We start from the raw sequence: 11,126 nt of genomic DNA, 5'->3' as shown, positions 1-11,126 counted from the left end.
AAATAAATCCCCATCCCCGTAACGAATGCATTTGCAGTTTATTAAACTTACCTATGGGGAGGTATTTTTAAAACATAAATTATTGCGTTTGTTATTTCTATTCTTTATCCTGTGCAATGATCATTGTAGGTACTGGCAATAATGCATGGATAGGCCGATGAATAAATTATAGAATTTTGTAATCTTTTCCAGTCATGGTATTTTCAAGATTATATTATTTTGATTGTCTCGATACAACTTTACATAGGTACATAACTATTAGATAGGCACATAAAGGCTTTATTTTTTTTTCATTTTTTTACCACGATTTTTGAAAATGTTGGGTATAATTGAGAATACAAATTTTAAATTAATTCAGTGGGCCTAATCATTAAATTTTATTAAAAATTAATTCAAAATTTTGAAATAGAAAATTAATTCTAAAACAGTTATACAAATTTTATTTATTTTTTTAAGAGGTACAAAAGAACCCCGAGAAGCATTAAAGTGCAGGAAAGAAACAGAAATCCGATAAAAGAAGAATAACTACAGAGGAGATGAAATTCTCATGAGGCGAACGGCAGGGGTGACTCTCAGAAACAGAGTTCCTGAGAAAATAACAACAGATCTCGGAGTGAAGCCAATCACGAAGAAGATCAAAACACAAAACATACAGAAAAGACTGGAAAAATCACTTTGAAAGGATGGAGGAAACAAGATCGCCTAAATGGGTCCTCCAATATACACTAACGGGGAAAAGAGGCAGAAGGAAACTGAGGAGGAAACTCATCGATACCTAAAGCTCATCCTCGACAAGTTCCACACCATAGCAGACAGGCCATCCGGCTTAACGCTTAGGCTATACGAGGTGTGTCAAATAAGTTCCCGGACACTGTCTAGAAAAATGATTTATTTTACAAATTACGATTTTTTACAGGGTCCCCCTTCAAAGTAATCCCCTTCCGCAGCTATACACCTACACATTTGATTTTTCCAGATTTCAAAGCACCTGGCCCACTCGGATTCCGGAATTGCCCGTAGGAGCCGCGCCGATTCGCTTTTTATGTCCTCTGCACTGCCCAAATGAGTCCCCCTCAAGGAATCCTTGATCTTATTGGATAGGAAAAAGTCGCACGGTGCCAGATCTGGCGAATAGGGGGGGTGTTCGAGCACCGTTGTCCGATTTTGGGTCAAAAAATTGCTCACAGTGAAGGGCCACGAGCAATTTTTTGACCCAAAATCAGACAATGGTGCTCAAACATCCTCCCTATTCACCAGATCTGGCTCCGTGCGACTTTTTCATATTCCAACACTACTAGCGACATCTCTGAGTGGTTTCCGAGTGGTTTCCGACGGTCTTTGTCGATTTCAGTTCAGATTGCATCCACTTTTTCTTTCGAGCCGCTGTGACTGGCCTTCCTTCTCCTGGATCATGTGCTACCGAGGTACATCCCTTTCTGAACCGCCCTATCCACTCCTAGAAACTCGAACGACTCATGGTACGATCACCAAACACTGCCGACAACATGTCTTTGTTTGTTTTACCAGAAATTTCATCACGACTCTTTGTTCGATTTTTTTGTCGAGCTCCATTTCGGCACGTGGCACGACTATCACCTCGATAAAAAATTCGCCAAAATTCGAGAACGTAGCGGATCGAGTTGAAACTTCGAATACTACTAGTGGATAGATGTAAGAACATGGTACGTACCTCGATAGCACCCCAGTGTTACCACACCCCGCGAAAAAATAGCTGTCCGGGAACTTATTTGACAGACCTCGTACTTGACTTTTGATTCCTAAAAAATTCCAAATACGTATGTACTATGCATGTCCATGTAGGTTCACAACTACAATATACATCAGAAATAATCAATTTTTTTCCAAGTTTTTAAAAATGAAAACTTGTAAGAAAAATAAGTTTCTAATGATTCAAGTAACATAGAAGTTGAACTTTCTGATCTCAAGTTTGACTTTTAAGAACTTGTAAAAAATTAATAAATTGGCATGTAAAACTTTCAAACATGACTTTGTGACATTTTCAATGAATTACGAGTAATTTTTTGGTAAATTACACGTAATTTTTTTTAGTAGGTAAATTGGGATAATTTTTTGTTAAATTACGGGTAATTTTTTTTTTTTGGTAAATTGGGGGTTATTTTTTGGTTAATCAAAGAATTATAATGGGAACTTTTGGTTTTGGCTTGGCAGGTAGGTAAATCATTTGTAATGAACACTTGACCAGAAAATTACAATAAATCCTTAATATTTTGTTAAACTTTTAAAAATATTGGGAAAAATTTTGATTCATTTTCAATATTTAGAGTGGGTAAGTAGGTACTTACCTAGGTACATCATTCTGATTTCGCAACATTTTGTCTGGCTTTTAAGAACTTAGCTAAAATTGTGACAAATTCTTGATACATACTCGTATTATGGGAGACTTTGAATCTTTCAACTTTGAGAAAAATGATCTATTTCTTTTCGTTTTCTGACATGTTGAGTATACCTACCTAACACTGAAGTAGAATTTTACATCCGAAGTCTGACTGTTAAAGTAATAGGTATGTACCTACCCACCCACTTATATTAATAGGTATATTAATCTTCTAAAAATGAAATTCTGCCATTTGGTCAGACTTTTGAAAACTTGAAAAAAATCCAGTGAAGTTGCGTTATTGTATTTTGAAGTTTGCTTTTCATTTTCACTTTTGAATTGGTTTTTGTTGCTTGAATAATTGCATACTTACCTATGGTATATATGTATTTTAAAGGCGATTCATGCTGTAGACGGATTTATATTTCAGCCTTATTTTGTTTTTCGAGTTATCCTATAAATGGTAGAATTTGAAATTTGACATGATTATGATATCAAGTGTGTAATATGTCGGTAGGTACTAGGTAGGTTAGGTACCTAATTGAAATAATCAAATAGAGTAGTTAAGCAATGTGCTAAATACGAGTAGATAATACGATGATCTATGACAATATTCCAGCACTATTGACGGAATAATCAAATTTCGATTTTCGAATAATGAGAAAATACAAATAAAATAAAATGAAACTTTAATGACAAAGCGATAATCACTACCTAGCAAACAATAATACCGCCAACAGAGCGGAGATGGTGGAAAGAAAATTGAAGAATTCGATTAATTTGCAAAACGAATTTTGTAAAATAACAATCAAGTTCGGAGGGTTGTATTCTTTATCTTTATTCGTGTCTGAATATAACGAAAACTTTAATTGGTATTCAAGTTAGAAAACAACCAATAGTAATATATTATAAACGGGTTATCTAATTAAATTGCCTCGTTCGCATTTTCTCCAAGAATCTTATCGACTTTCCACGAAATTATGGGCAATTACCAAGAAAATATTCGCACAATTTTCACTCCTACTGATAATGGTTGTTATAAAGTTTTCCAATTACACAAATGCTTCTGACTGTGTTTTATTACACGTTTTCCAATGTTATCTGTCTAATTTGATAAAGGCTACTTTATTTAGATCGTTAATATTTCGTGTGTAGGTCTAGCAAATGCATATACGAGTACCTACGCAATGGACATACGAGTAGCTTCGGCCTAGTAAAACATTCATAATGCAAACTGCAACATCGTAAATGTACCTAACCTATAGTCCAACTCCAAGCCTAAATCTACACAACGACTCGTTGCATTCCAGAATTCACCTATACATATAGTAGACTATCCATCGGATCGGTAGAATTTTTTTTCTCCAGTATCCATACCGTTGTGTATATGTAAGTATAAGGCTAAACAAGAAATACGGTCGGCATCAAATTAACTAAAAGTTTTTATGGTTTTTGCCAAATGCAATTTAGTAGTAACTGAAATGACCGTTACTTGAGTACACACACACACACACACACACACACATACAGATAGATAGATAGAGGATGAGGGTAAAAAAGGAACGAGACCGGACGTCGTGCCTCGAGTGCGCCTTCTCTCATTCTTCCTTCTTTCATCTTATATATGAAGTTTGAATCAAATTACACTATATACGTCGGCGTATATGTTCATGAATGAGTGCCGCTCATGTTCCTAAGTATTGGTGTGTCTAAGATTGGTTTATATCTCACGTCTGGTCTCCGAGGACTCGTCAACTTCTTGACTTTTAAAAGCGTAGCGCACTCAAATTTAATGCAATTTCTCTGGGGTTATATCGCTAAAGTTCTCATTTTTGTTCTTAAAAGTAAAAATACGCAGAAATTAAATTTAATTTGGTTTTTAAGGTCGACGCAGTTACTCAAAGAGTTCGCATATATCGGATACCTCGAGCTTCTCCGTTCTCCATTCATGTTTATAGGTAGGTACTAGGTACCTAACCTATAGCACAGCTACTAGCTGAGTGCACATCGCATCATACCTATACCTACAATTGTACCTGTGGCAAAAATTAAAACATTCCATTTCGATTTCAGTCGCTCAAGCATTCCGTCTACATGCCAATGTAATATGTGTTGCCTACTACAAAACCCAACGGGCGCAACATTTGAACGCTTTGCAGAAAAAAATTCGTTGAAATTTTACGAATGCTGTTTACTTTTCAGATCTACTGGTCGCATTGGGACCATTTCATTTTATAAAAACCGCACACCTACTCCGAAGAGTATACATACGCATATGTAGCCTACATATAAGAAAGGGGCAAAGATGATTTTTGATCTTTCCATATCTTTGGTTCGTACCTATTACCTACCTACCTATATATTTTTTAAAGGCAAAAATTAGCAGTGACATTACAAACTCAAATGGGGTGGGAGGGGGAGAGGCCCCAGAACTAATCAATCAACTGAATCAGAAATTTAAAGAGTTCACATTCTAAACCTCAGCAATATTCAACCCTTATTCCCGGTTTTTGAAGTGTAACAAGGTTTAAGAATCTTTTAAAATATTTAAGTAGGTATTTGTAGGTATAATGAATCCTTCCAGAAATTACACAGTTAAGCCAACTGCTTTTGTTTCGCTGTGCAAAATGTTAAAAAAAATTGTAATTTTCCTCACATTAAATTTTATAAAACATTTTAAAATTCAGAAAATTCTATGAAAAATTTGTAAAAATATTAAAAATCATACGTAATAACGTCAAAAAGTTTGGTGAGTCATTGATTTTTTAAAAGTTTGTTTTGATAGAAAATGTTTCTGATAGATACCAGTCAAAAAAAAACATCCAAAACTCTCGAAAAATCGAAAAAGTTGGTAAAAATATTTGAAAGATATATTTTATAATCGGAAGAAGAAAGAAAAAAAATGTTCATGAATTTAAAAAAAATTCAATGTTGATGATTTTATGAAATTAGATTGAAATAAGTATATACCATAAATTTAAAACTCTCTTCTGATATGGAAAAAAAACGGAAATGGATAAACTTGAAAATATGTATGAATTACTCAAAAAACGATTTAAAAGTTTAAAAAAGTATTTAAATAAACAAGTCCTGAAGAAGACTAGAAAAATTTGAAAACGTTATTTTCAACCAATTGGGAAATATTAATTAAAAAGTTTTTGTTTGGAATTAGGAAGGATAATAGATGACATTTCAAAAAAATGCTGAAAATTAATTGAGTAAAAATTCAATTTTTCAATTGAAAGTTTGGTTTTCTCACTCCGAGTCCAACTTTTCAACGTGAGTTTCCAAATGATAAGTTTGATTATTAAGCTGAAAGCTCGACTTCTTGATTGAAAGTTTGGCCTTCCAACTAGAAAATCAATTTTTCAACTAAAAGTTTGACCTTGAGACAAAAGTTTAAACTTTTCAGCTGAAAGATTATCAATAAGGGTCAGACCGAAGAACTCAAAAGTAAGGGAAATGGGCTCGTTTCCGATTTTTTCCAAGCGGCTTCAAATGATGTCCTGTATGAAAAAAAATCCTCAGAAATGTTCGACCCCCTCCCCATTCTTTCATATATTTTTGGCCATTTCATCGCGTCAATTTGAAATATTTGTCATTATGGCGAAAATGAAAGCAAATTTTTGTTCTTTTAGCGGTGTTAGGATATTTTTTCTCCACTTTTTCATGGTTTTTTTCACCAATCAACTCCCAAAAGTCAACAATTATGCCGAAGAATTTCATGACAGAATATATAGGTACCTACAACAACAAGAGCTCGTGCCGAGAATGGGCGTCAAACCTAAATAAAATAAATTTGAAATGTTTCCTGCGTCTTATTGAGGTCATTTGGACATGATTTTTGGCTGGGCTACATCAAAATTTGAAAAAATTTGAAAAACGACCGACCTTAATATCCATAAAAATATTGTCGATACCAAAAATACAGAAAAATAAAAATGAAAACCAATATAGAAAATAAACAAAAATTTTTATTACACACAATGATGACTTAACAATTATACATTCAATATACATCATACAAATACAATGAATATATTTACACACAGGAAAAAAAAGTAACAAAAATTATTGCATTTAATTAGGCAACAAAGTCGGTAAGTATTGCTTTAATTAGATACATATGTAGAAAAAAAAAAACAAAAACAAAACGAAGCAAATTTTTAATAATTTATTGTTCGTTTTTGATATTGTCATCGAAGCTATTAATATTTTCGTTCAAGTTCCGCATCGCTTGAAGCATTTTTATTCAAAAAAAGAGAGATAAAACAGAAAAAAAAACAAAGAAAACAAAATACCTACAGTTATCAACAACAAAAATGCAATAAAGAAATGCAAAGTATTCGATTTTTTTCTTCTAAATGCATATTGAATTTACGTATTTTAAGTGTCATTCATTTTATATATGTACACGATGTCATGGAATCGATTATCATTGCACGAGACAGTTGCGTAAAAAAAACAGCCAATAAAATTTGAGCAATAAAAAAATGTTTCAAACTACATAGTTATCAATTTTTCACCAAATCAATCAAATTACCGATACAAAAATATACGAATTATAATCTCCAAAGTGAATTTTTTATCCCTATTTGTAAAAGTTAGTTACTTCCACACACTTCTGTTCTTATTCGTAAACCGAATAATAAATGCATTTGGCATAAACGGCTATATTAAGAGGATTTAGTAATTGAAAAAAAAAACACTTCGGCGCTTTCAAAATAGAAAAAAAAATCGTGCTTTAACACACTTAGTGCAACGAAATCAGTAAACGTACCGCTGTAAAAGTATTATTTGATTAAATAAGCTTGTCATGTGTAAGTAATTTAAAGAGAAAATCAGATAAAATCGACGCGATTTTTATTTAACCTCATTCTAAAAGTCCAGAAACAAAATACATAAGTTTGGAACAAGTTTAATTAAAATTTGCAGCCTCGATGCTTTTCAGATCAATTCTCGTTTTGTTCTGTGTACCTGAACGCGTTATTAGCATCTTTTATCGGCATAATTTTTTAATTATAGTAAAATACAAAACGAATCGGCACGATCGAATAAAATAGATTTTTTTTCACGCAGTCAATATCAACAAATATCTGATTTTATTTCGATGAGGAAAAAAAAACGTTTTAAAACTTTGGTATAAATTTCGAATTGTTTTCTCTGCTAGTCGAGAAATGGAGAGAGCGAAAGAAAACCAATCCAAAGGTATAAGAATTATCACTAAGTTGTTAACTAGGTACCCGAACACTTAATTCGAAACCAGCCAACTTCTTCGAACGGTTTATTTTTCCAACATGTTGAAAATCAACGTTCCGCGAGTACCTTCTGCTCCCATGCTTTAGACGAAATCCAACACTAATCTAATCCAAATTACACCGAGTCGTACAATATATAAGTAGACAGAAGACGCATAAGATAAAAAGTGTGAAAAAATTTCCCCACAAGAAGTTTTACTTGAAATAAAACATCGGTTAAAGTCATTTCACAAAATGTGGGAACCATGACGTCACTGTAAGCTGCTTAAGCTTAAAAGAAATGTGTTTAATGGAAGTAACTTTTCTGTTTTTTTTCACCAATTCAATAAAAACTAAAGCTCGGTAGGCGATAACAAGCGAAAAGTTTTCAAGTGACAACGTTTAAACGTGTTCTCAATTTGGATGTGTGAAAATGTTCGGGGGCACGTATGATTATTTACATAGGTACCTACAGTTTTTTACGTTTCTATCAATTCAAAATACAGTACATGTAATTGTGATTATAGGCAGTAAATAAGTACCGACGACTTGCGTGTGAATTATTAAAAACAAAAACAATAAAACAATCGTATACGCGAAATAAAAAAAATTAAATTCGTAAAATTTCATTCGTCGTTGAAAATTACCAAGAAAAATCAAAATCTCTTATTGCTTCAATTTTAAATGCAACATTGCTTTACTATTCTACATAAAGTATATACGTGAATATAGAAATGTCAGAAAATATTTTTCAAACTATAACAGTGACGATAACATTATTGAATTAAATTCACTTGAAAATAAAAACATTAAGAGTTTGGAATCACAGCGAATAAACACTGATTTTTCATCACTGTTTCTGATCGAGATTTTTAGCAAAAAAAATTAAGGAATCACATGGACTCAGATTTCAATACAATTTGATTGACGATGATAGGTTCTAAAAAGTTTGAAATGTTCACCTTTCGACATTTTTTTTTCTAAAAAGGAGATGAAGCAAAAAATCAATGTCACGATCAGTGTTGGAAAAAAAACGTTTTTTTTTTAAAAAAGACAAAACAAACGGTTTTTTTTTGTTTAAAACGTGGTTTTAAACTGCTGGATTCCCATGTGTTTTAAACGTGTTTTAAACATGTTTAAAATGTGTTTTAAACACGTTTTTAACAGAAATTTGAGAAATTCATTTGTTTTGGATTCATTTTTTCAAATATACGTTATCCAGTCATCAACTTTTAAGATGTGATGTCATAAAATAGCTATAAGGCTCAATAAATATTTAAAAATTGAAATCAAAACACAAAGTTTGCCTTTAAAAAAAAGTATAGGAAGAAGAATGAAAATCTAAAAATTCAGTTCCTTCAATTTCACTACTTTTTAAACCAGAAATTGGGAAAAAACGTGGTTTTTTTTGTGAAATTGGGCTTGAAAAAAAAACTTGTTTGAAACAAAAAAAAAAACATTTTAAACAGAATTTTGTTTTAAACACTGTCCGTTTTTTTCTAAACGTTTTAAACATACGGTGCTGTTTTAAACTGACAACACTGGGCACGATTAGTGGCGTTCTTCAGAGATTATTTCAGGTCACTCGAAATCAGGCTGAGATTTAGTAGGGACACCGTGTATAAGGCTCTTATATTTCAACAGAAACACGCCAACATATTGTTTTCTGTTCTTAGATCATGGGCTAAGCATGCTACTAAATGAACTATAGGGTTACTGAATCAATAATGAAAAATCAAAAAATTACATACTTTTAATGGCATCCAAATCCGATGGCAGAAAAGGTGAACAAAATACGAAACCTTTCACGTCCACTTTATCTTTTGTCCTCAAGATACACGTTTCATATCATTTCAGGACTCCTTATCACACGATATATAGGCTATAGAATTAACTTAACAAAGATTTCTTACATGACGAGTTTTACCTTCGTTGCGATTCCAAATAAACGGTAAATTTTGTAAATATTTAAAACGAAAAAAAAAAAAAAAAAAAAAACGATAAAAAACGAACCATTAAGTAACACAGCACAACGACGAATTAACTATTTTTTTCAAGTGGAATTTAAAAATTGAAAAAAAATGAGCGTCAGAGGAATAACTGAAGGGTAACTTATTTTCAGACATTTCTATTCTAAAAAAAATAATAATAATGAAAAAAAAAAAAAAAGAACATCATCGTATATACACGTAATGTATAAAAATAAATTAAAAATAGCTAACATTAATAATGCGAACAACAGATCGACAATTCATAATCGCCAATACATTATATAAATAAACACAGGGAAAAAATACACTCTAAATAAAAATAAAGAAGAAAAAAAACGAACATCATTCAAGGAAACGAAAATACGTAACATTTGAGCAGCATTTGAAATAGGTAAATAGCTTTTATCAAAAGAAAAAGTTGACAGTAAATTATTCAAATTTCAATCGAAAGTGTACGTGATATTAATAATGCACACGGGTATCTGCATATTCTCCTTTTTTCCCCATTCTCAACACTTTTGTTTTCTTCATTTCACCCAAAGGGATTAACATTTCGTATGAAATATCACCTATGCAATTTTTCTCCTCGATATTTACTTATTAGTTCTTTTTTTTTTTGCTGATTGTATCGACGCAAAAATTCAAATTCTGGCCAGAATTACGTGAAGGTAACCTCATTTCATTTTAAATAATGCCTAATAATTGTACAGCGATTTGAAATTTAACGGTAATTAGCGGAGCAAAAATTGCTTTATACGTTAACGAAGAAATACAACAACGAGGCGTACTGTCAAATTAGTACGAAATTCAGATTTAATTACGAACAAATACGTGAGCCTAGGCCTATGTATCGTTGTCTTTTGACAGGGAAGAGCAAGATAAAATAAAACACGCAACGAACCAATAGTGCAACGTTGCGCTTTCATATAGTACGTACATTCAACGTGTTACAACTTAATCAATTTCAAAATAACAAGAATCAAAATAGTTAACGGCAACGATTCACAGAACTAAGAACATAAAATACGTTACGAAATCACAGAATAAATACAATTGAAATGTCTCACTCAAAATTCAACGACGGAAAGACTATCTGAAACAGAATTAACACAATTATAATTAGTATGCGTTTTTATAAATTAACCTAATTATTATTATATTATTATATTATAATGGCGGGTACACGTTTTCGTCGCAATACACGAGTAGCTAAACTGACTATTTCGCCTTGTCAGTCTGGCTGTCTTGCTCGTCGCTTTCAAATTAATTCGCCGTGCAATTAGATTTAACCAAAGTTCTTGATGAGAAATGGAATAAAAACCAGCCATTTAAAGCAGCATATTTTTAAAACCGTAGGTTAGGTAGGTACTGATGAAAACGCAAGTCTTACTGAATTTTAACCCTGTATTTATCAAGCCCAGATTTTCTTCCATTCAAAGATAGAAAATTCAAAAATTCGACGAAAATGAATGCAAGCAAGAAGCGTGCAAGTGCAGAGTATTTTTTTTAATGCGCAACTGAGTAGGTACCTATTGCAAAAAA

At 32.2% G+C, this 11,126-nt stretch overlaps 1 protein-coding gene across 3 annotated transcripts in view; it reads right to left on the bottom strand.

Moving 5' to 3' along the window:
• Positions 1-6,310: 6,310 nt before the first annotated feature.
• The window catches only part of LOC135831928 (LIM domain transcription factor LMO4-B-like), a 105,864-nt gene continuing 101,048 nt past the window's right edge, over positions 6,311-11,126 (bottom strand). For all 3 annotated transcript variants that reach the window (XM_065344793.1, XM_065344795.1, XM_065344796.1), the window contains one exon: positions 6,311-10,677. The gene's annotated coding sequence lies outside the window, so the exon portion shown is untranslated. The remainder of the gene's footprint in view (positions 10,678-11,126) is intronic.

Source organism: Planococcus citri, chromosome 1 (assembly GCF_950023065.1).
Source record: "Planococcus citri chromosome 1, ihPlaCitr1.1, whole genome shotgun sequence".
Lineage (NCBI taxonomy): Eukaryota > Metazoa > Arthropoda > Insecta > Hemiptera > Pseudococcidae > Planococcus > Planococcus citri.
Note: the sequence above shows the minus strand (reverse complement) of the source record. Positions and strands in the feature narration are given on the sequence as shown.